Source organism: Gnatocerus cornutus, chromosome 7 (genome assembly GCF_029298725.1).
Source record: "Gnatocerus cornutus isolate USDA-ARS CGAHR chromosome 7, icGnaCorn1.1, whole genome shotgun sequence".
NCBI classification, from domain to species: domain Eukaryota; kingdom Metazoa; phylum Arthropoda; class Insecta; order Coleoptera; family Tenebrionidae; genus Gnatocerus; species Gnatocerus cornutus.
This window is the reverse complement of record NC_142239.1, coordinates 8,900,009-8,909,526: the sequence shown is the minus strand read 5'-3', so window position 1 is coordinate 8,909,526 and position 9,518 is coordinate 8,900,009. Positions and strand designations below refer to the sequence as shown.

Below are 9,518 nucleotides of genomic sequence, written 5' to 3'. Positions count from 1 at the left end.
ATAATAAGCGCATGATTAGTCTTACTGTTAATTAAGGCAGTCGGGATAATAAGCGCATGATCAGTCTACCTGTTAATTAAGACAGTCGGGGGAATAGAGATGTAAAAATTTTATTTTCACGTGGTTTCATTTAAAAATGAAAAAAAAATTGTAATTCTTTTTGTTTTCTTTAGAATTCAACCTGCCCCACCTTCCCCTATTAAAATTCAAATTAAATTTTTATTTAGTTTTTATTTGCATGGTATGAAGTTATAAAATTAAAAAATTAAAGTCTCAGCTTTGTAACTTATTGAAAGAAATTTTTCTCCACCTTCCCCTACATATTCTAAAATTGATTATTTACTCCTTATTTGCCTGTTGTCGTAGTAAAAATTACCAATTAATATTTAGTTTATTATTTATTTGTTCAAAATCCATTAGGACCTACCTTTCCCTATATCGCTCAAAGATTACTTACTTTTGCTTGTTTGTAAGTTTTTATTTTAAAGAAACTAAGATTCTAAATTTTTATTCCAACATGTCTTTAATTTTGGATTTTCCAATTTTACCCACTTTCCCATACCAAATTTTTCAATTTGTGGAAAATGATCAACCCTCCTTTGCAACTGTTTTAAAGTCAAAGAAAAAAAGTTTTGATTGTCTATTTCCACATGTCTTTTGGAGTTTAAATTTTTACCCACCTTTCCATACCTAACATTTAAATTTGCCAAAAATGCCCGACTTTCCCTGACTATTGTTTCAAAGGCAAAGAAAAAAGTTTTGAATTTTTATTCCTACATGTCTTTAATTTTGGAGTTTTCATTTTTGTCCACCTTCCCCTACTATTGTTTTAAAATAAAAGGAAAAACGCTTTTAAATTATATTCCTGCATGTCTTTAATTTTAGAGTTTTCACTTTTATCCACCTTTCCATACCTAATTTTTCAATTTACCGAAATTGCCCTACTTTTTCCTATTTGCTTTGAAGTAAAATAAAAAAAATTTTCGAATTTTTGTTTCCACGTCATTAATTTTAAATTTTCTATTTTTATTTACCCACCTTTCCATACCTATTTTTTTAATTTATCGTAAATGTCTTACTTTCCCCTGCTATTTATTAAATTGGTCTCATGTTCAATTTTTCTTAATTTATAATTTAAAATGGAAAAATTGTTAATTCGTACCGTTTTTTATATTTTGGAGAATGCAGTCCTCCCCTAGCAAAATTCAAATTGGACTTTAACTGTGAATCAACCAATACATAACAATAATGTAAAGAAAAAAAGAAGGTCTAACCGATGTCATTTATCTGTAAATCCAATTTGTCCTACCTTCCCCTATATCTGAGTTTACCTACACTCGTGTACCGACGAAATGATGACAGTTGAAAGTTAACATGGAGAGATGGGAAATTCGAATTAAAAAGAAACGGTTTTCCTATTTTCTAAAATACATTTAATCCCAGTAGGCAGAGATGGGGACTGTCTTAAGTTATTATTAAACAAAAAAGTGAGTTTGTAAGACAACCCCCATCTTTCTAATAATGAAACAATTTGGATAGTACCTTAAGACAACTTGAAACATTGAAGAACTTAAACCTGCCACTTCCATAGCTCCAGTTCCTCGTTTTGACATTCCAGTTTTTATTGGGGCTCCTCAATTGGACCCTTGGCCTTAATTTTCTTGCACTGCATAAGAAAGTTCTCGACGCTCCTCTAAGAAACTGCCCGATGGTTGCACTTCCAATGTTGATTTCTTTATAGAAGCTCGTGTTGTTCTTTCAATTTTCTACAAAATGGCGTCGTTACTATACGCATGGAACTTGAGTGATAATAAATACCTTGGATATAAGACAGTCTCATGCAAAAGGGCCCCCTTGTTTAGTCTTCAGAGTCTTGTTTCTGCATTCTTGTAGCTATCATGACATAACCTCACTTTTTGTTGATTCTCCATGACTGCCAGTGAAAGAATTTAATGGGGAACTTATCGGTTGTCTTCTTGAAATGCTTGAAAAGCAGTCGGCACACAAATCCAACGAAACTTCGATCGATATCGATTTATTTAACAGAGTTACCAACTTACTCAGGCTAACTTCAGAGGGGATTTTGTAGTTTTTAATAATCTTTCTCCATGAATCAAACATTCACAATTGAAGGGGGGCTTTCTGCCGTCGGCGTAAACAGCAATGGTGGTCTTCCAAAGCGCCATTTTCCTCCAAATAAATCCAATTTTCTCGAGCAAACGTCACTGGCGCGTCGACGATGGGAACTGTCAAATTTAGAACCTCCTTGATTTTGATGAAATTTTTCAAAATATTTTCTCATTTCTTACCGAAATGCTGGGTCTCGCACCACATTGACGGGCATCGATGGCTTGGTAATTTTTCTCTGCATTCTCCTGTTATTTTTGCTCTTTTACTTGAAATATTTAGTGTTTCGCGTGTAAAAGACAAAATCGAGTTTCTAGTGTGTCAATAATTGGTTGCTAAGCCAAAAATCGGTTTGTTAATCATTCCCATTTGATATCATCATCAAACATTAATAATACATTAATATACAGGGTGTCCCAGAACTCATGCCTAGCCGAAAACCGGGGATATCGGGAAAAGATGTGAATGTGTAAATTGCTGAAAAAAAAGTTCCAGCTCCAACAGAAACTGAGAAAAGACATGACAAAGTTGACCAATCACAAGGCTGCGTGGAGATGGTCTGGAGGATACACTGGCGTGTTGCTAAGAAACCAGTTTAAATTTTCTCCTTTGAATTTTGTATGAACAATCTGGTCCACTATAAATTTCACTGACGTTAGAATGACAGGCTTCAATAAATCTAACTCATATTGAACTTAGTGTGCAGAAACGGCTCAGCGTACTTTAGAAATTGACTAGAGGGTTGAAGACTACTGGTTGACGAGCGTTGAATGACAAGAGACACACCTGGAGGACAAGTGACACAGTGAAAATCCAAGTGGAGTGTGAAACGGCGTTTCTTTTGGTTTCCCTTGCTTGCTGGTTTCCTAGTTGATGTTTGGTGGTAACAAATATCCTAAAACTGCTCAGGAGTACTCGGCGGCAGAATGTCTCGAAATGCGTCTTATTTTTGAAGAGTGCTATCGAAATTAGTATTAGCAGCAAGAACGTACCGAGGACGTTTTCCAGGTGGTGATTATTATCCGGACAACAAAACGATTCTTAGTGTTGTTTCTCGAGCTGGACACACTGATCAGTTATTAACAGATCGGCGCGAAGTTGGTGGAGCACCAAGACAGGCCAGAACTGTTGAAAATGAAGAAGCCGTTTTGGAAGCGGTTAATGAACGAACACTCCACGCAAAGTATCTCAACTGTGGCACGCCAGTTAGAAATCGGAAAACCTTCTGTACAAAAAATTCTCGCGACAGATCACCGGCACCCGTACCGTGTCAAAGTTTGGTTAGAAGAGCTCATCTGTGTGTCCAAAATAATGGTGGTTTGTTCAAACATTTGATTTAACTATTACATCATGTGTCTTGTTCTGTTTCTTGTTGTAATAAAAGGGTTCTTTTTAGAATCGTCATTGTGTGGTTTTGATCTGTCAAATTGACATTAATTGTCAGTTATAAAAATGTAGTGGACCAAATCAATTTTCCTTTTTAGGATTTAATTATGAAACCTAGCAACGTTAATATTATTTGTGCTTGAGCGTCTGGGATTGGTCAGTTTCGTTAAGCAATTTCTCAATTTTAATGCACATCAGGACAAAACAAATTGCATTTTTGGCGTCCTGATTGCTGTCGGCATCCGCCCTTTTTCGGCTAGGCGTGAGTTCTGGGACACCCTGTATATAGGTACATTTCTTTCTATCTTATTTTAATTTGTTCTTCCAAACAAGTATAAGTATTTAAGATAGATTAAGAAATTCATCATTTCATTTTCTTTAAGTCAACACTGGTTATCTATTACAAACATTATTATAATTTTCTTATTCATTTTTCTTTGTTTCACAACCGTGTTTAGGCTCGTTCATCAACATACTGAGAACTGTTCGTATTTGTACTGTTTGTATTTTAAATTAATAATAAACGAAAAGTCAATTATCAAAGACTCAATTTCATAACAGTTGAATTTATTCTATTAATTGCATTTTTCTGTTGTTTATTTTTATGAATTTGAGGTAAGTAATAACATTAGATAAAATTTTATCCTAAATTAATTGAAATTATTATTTATTAGCCTTCTTTTAAATCACCTCTTTTCTGTATTTGCTTATCATTTACGATAGCACAATGGAGCAAAAACGTTTTGGGGTAAAAAATTCACGCATAGAAGAACTGAGATTATTTCAGTTGGGTCTTAAACACAGACACTTAACCATGCCATTTACCACAAGTGCCAAAGTTTTTGCGGGGGAGGACTTTGTGGAAAAAATAGTAACCGCAAATACAAGAAAAATCACGATACAACCAGGTGATCGCGTACTTAACATCCGGGATTTTGGGCTTCCAAGACAAGAGTTAGTGATAACAGAAAATAACAAAATTAAATTGAGGATGACCGATTATTTGAAAATTACCATTCAATTTACAAGTATAGATGAAAGAACTAATTTTATTAGAGCGTTGGGAGATCTGGACCCTTTGTAAGAATGGTTTAACAGTACTTTTCATTTTATGTTGTTTTATTTTTGCAATTCTAGGGAAAGCTCAAGTGATTCAGACATCGACCAACCCAATAGACCATCAAATGGATTGAATGGATAAATTAGTCATTCATTATTATAATTATTACATGTAATATAAATTAATAAAATAATGTAGGTACCTACTTATAATTTATTCATTAAATTTAATAAATCCTTGAAAAATTTGCTTTTCTAAAATGTGTTCTGGAGGTGCCTACTACCTAGTTTTCTTAGTTAGTCATTTTCGTATGTTCTATGCATTTTTTGTCAACAAAAACCACAGATTCAGTTGTTACGTCTGGCTCACATTTTTAAGAAATCGTAGAAATCAGAGTAGTTTTCCTTATTTTTAGCATAAAAATCTGGCTCACATTTTTAAAAAGACTATAAAAAAGGGGGTAGTTTCCATAAAAAATTGATGTTTCAGTAGATAAAATGAGCCTAAAATGAGTCATTTTCTCAATTTTTTGTGTTTTTGAACCGACTTCAATGAGCTGTTTTTCCAGACTCAACAAACTTCAACGACAAAACTTGAAAATCGACTCATTTTCCTAAAAAAATTGATGATTTGGGAAAATCTGAGTTAGAACTTAGGATTAAAAATCAGGGTAAAAAGTCAAATTCAATGTTGTTTTTTGATGTTTTGCTAGAAATACGGGTTTTTGTTGAAAAAAATGCATTAATTTTGGACTTTTCATGTTGACCCAACTTTCCATACCTAATTTTTAAATTTGTCGTAAATGCTCTACTCTTCCCTATTATTTATAAAATTAATCTCATATTCAAAATTTCTTGATTTATAATTCATAAGAAAAACAATTTATTTGGTCCCGTTTTTAATCCTATTGGAATTTCTAATTTCTCCCACTTTCCCCTAGCAAAATTCAAATTGAACTTTTAATCAATCAGTTCATAACAGTAATGAATAGAAAAAAATGAAAAGCAGAAAGTCTAATCTATGTTTTTTATCTGTAAATTCAATTTGTCCTACCTTCCCCTATGTCCGAGTTTACCTAATCTCGTTTTTCGACGAAATAATGACAGTTGAAAGTTGACATGGAGAGATGGAGAAATTCGAATTATAAAGAAACGACTTTCCTATTATCTAAAATATATTTAATCCCAGTAAGCAGAGATGGGGGCTGCCTGAAGTCATTAATTAAACAGAAAAGTGAGTTTGTAAGGCAACCCCCATCTTTCCAACAATGAAACAATTTGAATGGTACCTTAAGACAGCTTGAAACATTGAAGAACTTAAAAACCTGCCACTTCCATAGCTTCAATTCCTCGTTTTGTCATTCCAGTTTTTATAGGGGCTCCTCAATGGGGCCTTCGGCCTTAATTTTCTTTTACTGCATAAGAAAGTCCTTGACGCTCCTCTAAGAAACTGTCCGATGGTTGCACCGTACACTTGTATCACCTCCAATGTTGATTTCTTTATAGAAGCTCGTGTCGTTTTTTCAATTTTCTACAAAATGGCGTCGTTACTATTTGCATGGAACTTGAGTGCTAATAAATACCTTGGATATAAGACAGTCTCATGCAAAAGGGCCCCCTTGTTTACTCTGTAGTTAACTCTGCATTCTTGTAGCTATCATGACATAACCTCACTTTTTGGACTTTCCATGACTGCCAGTAAAAGAATTTAATAGGGGACTCACCGGTTGTCTTCTTGAAATGCTTAAAAAGCAGTCGGCACACAAATCCAACGAAACTTCGATCGATATCGATTTATTTAACAGAGTTACCAACTTACTCAAGCTAACTTCAGAGGGGATTTTGTAGTTTTTTAATAATCTTTCTCCATGAATCAAACATTCACAATTGAAGGGGGGCTTTCTGCCGTCGGCGTAAACAGCAATGGTGGTCTTCCAAAGCCCCATTTTCCTCCAAATAAATCCAATTTTCTCGAGCAAACGTCACTGGCGCGTCGACGATGGGAACTGTCAAATTTAGAACCTCCTTGATTTTGATGAAATTTTTCAAAATATTTTCTCATTTCTTACCGAAATGCTGGGTCTCGCACCACATTGACGGGCATCGATGGCTTGGTAATTTTTCTCTGCATTCTCCTATACCATTCTTGTATCTTGAAAAACTCCAGAAGTCCCAAAACAAATAATGCACAAAAGTCCGAGCGCAGATTGAATTAATTCAGGGCGACCTCTCGCTTCATCATGACCATGAAAAAAATTATTTCTTTTTCACGCACTGCATCTGTTCTAAACCATCTAAAAATGGGCCTTGATGATGTTGTTCATTAGAAATAACTCGAATTTACCTCTAATCCATAGACTTGAACGCATTTTTTGCTCAGTTACGGTAGGATCATCGTTGTCTCAAAATTCACTTGTCTCGATGAATCAAACACTCCCAGACGAAGGGGGCTTTCTCTCGTAGACGCACGCAGCCACAGTGAGCCCTCAGAGCCCCATTTTCTTGGAAATAAATCAAATTTTCTGAAAGAAACGTCACTCTCGCGTCGACGATGAGAACTGTCAAATTTAGAACCTCCTTGATTTTGATGAAACTTTTCAAAACATTTTCGCATTTTTTACCAAAATGCTGGGTCTCGTACCCGATTGATGGGCATCGATCGTTTTGTAATTTTTTCCTCTTTCCACCAATACCACTTGTGTACTTTGAAAAGCTCCAGAAGTCCCAAAACAAATAATGCACAAAAGTCCGAGCGCAGATTGAATTAATTCAGCGCGACCTCTTGCTTCATCATGACCATGAAAAAAATTATTTATTTTTCACGCACTAGATCTGCTCTAAACCATCTAAAAAGGGGCCTTGATGATGTTTTTCATTAGAAAGAACTCGAATTTACCTTTAATCCACAGATTTGAACGCATTTTTTGCTCGAGCACGGTGGGATCGTCATTCGCTCAAAATTCACTTGTCTCGATGATTTCGATGAATCAAACACTCACAACTGATGAGGGGCTTTCTGGCGTCAACGTAGACAGCGATAGTGGGCCCCCAGAGCCCCAATTTCTTCAAATAAAAGGCAATTTTCTCGAACAAACTTTACACTCGCGTCGATGAGAACTGTCAAATTTAGAACCTCCTTGATTTTACCAAAAATCAAAAAAACTCTTTTGCAATTTTTACCAAAATTTTGGGTCTTGTCCCAGATTGATGGGTATCGATCGATTTGTAATTTTTTTCTCTATCCACCAATACCACTTTTGTACCTCAACAATGTTCAGAAACCCCAAAAGCAATGATGTGCAAAAAGTCCGAGCGCAGTTTGAATAATTACATGCGACGTCAAAGCTTCGACATGATGATGGAAAAGTGAAGAATCTACCCATTTAACGAATTTTAAACCCAGATGTTGGTACAAAAACACATTCTAAACTCTTCAGAGAAGGTCCGGTCAACACTTGCAGTAGTGGAAAAGCTTTAACGTTTGAGAAAAATGGAAAAATATTTAGACCTGTCATTTGAAAATTTCAGTGACATTTCATGATTTTGCTTCACGTTAAAAATCGACGGGGTCGACGTAAAGTCGGATCGGAAAAAAATTAATAACGCAGCCCCAAAGACAGGTAAAATAACGAAAAAAATCCTATGCGCTGTAAAACGATATCCTCTATCCAAAAAAACACACTCCAACCACCTCAAACTCACACCTTTCAAGGAGTAGGATCCCCCAACGAAAACTCGGAACTCTCAACTATCTAAGCGAGAGAGCCTGCTCACGTTTTAGTAAGTATTAATTAATTTACTAAAAGCAAAGGTTGCTTTGAAAATGTATAATGGGTTGCATTTTTTGAAATTACAGGTCGTACAGTTATGTGAATATTGACGATATTCTATTAACGCATTTTGTTTAATTTTTAGTTCTATCTGTCACATAAGCAGTGGCACAGTTGACTGCTGACAGTTGTATCTAACAAATTGAGACGAAACCAAAATTTGGATTAACTCTTTGAGCCCTGATTTTTTGTACTTCCGCATTAATGTAGGGAACTTATTTGGTGGAAACAGAAGTTCTAAATTGAATATTTTGAATTTTGATTTCGAAACGTCTACAAAAATAATTGTTTGGGACCTGTAGGAACTTTGCAACATTTTAGATTTTATGAAATTGTTTTTTTGTTTTCCATCATCAGATTTATTTCAATAAATGATTTTTTCTATTTCGCGTTCATAATGAAGATATTTCGATACGCGTTTGAGCGTATTTCGGTATCGTAATGGACCAATCCCGTGCCAATATTTCCAGGAACATATATTTTTCTTAGGTTTGCAGCAGACAAACCGTCAACCTGTCGTCAACGTTGACAATTTAGATTTTGGTTTTGATAAACCATGATAAATCGATAATACACTATCATTTCTTGTTGTACTTGGCTTAATAATTCATCGGAGAAAAACTCTTTGGATGCAAGAGAACCATCATAATCATGATCAACATCTTCGCTCTCTTGGCTCCCTTGCGCTCCTTTAACCTCAAAATGTCACATCTGTCAAACTGATTGAAATTGGAGTTGGCTACTTCAAATTTTTTTCCCGAACATTTTGCAAATGCCAACTACCCTAAAATTCCCTAGATTTCAAAATCAAGTTTTCTCGTTTAAAATAAGGCGAAATAGAAAAAATAGCGTATGATACTTGTTCATAATGCATTTTGCCGCACTTACTACTTTATGACACTCCTCGCTGCGCTCGTCGAGTCTTAAAAACGTGCGTGCGGCAAAATGTTCATTATGAAACGCGTTTCATAATATACTATTATTTCGTCGAATGTTTGTTGTAAGAAGAAATAGATCGGCAGACAGTCGAGTGGCGTAAAGATTTGTCTCAAATACCAATTTTTCTATCATTTTTTTGGTAAAACTGCATAGAAATGTGCATAGAAATGTGAGATT

At 35.0% G+C, this 9,518-nt stretch overlaps 2 long non-coding RNA genes across 2 annotated transcripts; both read right to left on the bottom strand.

Moving 5' to 3' along the window:
• Positions 1-1,410: 1,410 nt before the first annotated feature.
• Positions 1,411-2,294, bottom strand: LOC148170732 (uncharacterized). The gene is made up of 2 exons (XR_015770483.1): positions 1,819-2,294; positions 1,411-1,766 (listed from the first exon to the last, which is right to left on the bottom strand). It is a non-coding gene; the product is annotated as an uncharacterized LOC148170732 (long non-coding RNA).
• A 3,435-nt stretch (positions 2,295-5,729) lies between these two features.
• Positions 5,730-6,419, bottom strand: LOC148170731 (uncharacterized). Its single transcript, XR_015770462.1, has 2 exons — positions 6,156-6,419; positions 5,730-6,103 (listed from the first exon to the last, which is right to left on the bottom strand). It is a non-coding gene; the product is annotated as an uncharacterized LOC148170731 (long non-coding RNA).
• Positions 6,420-9,518: the final 3,099 nt, after the last annotated feature.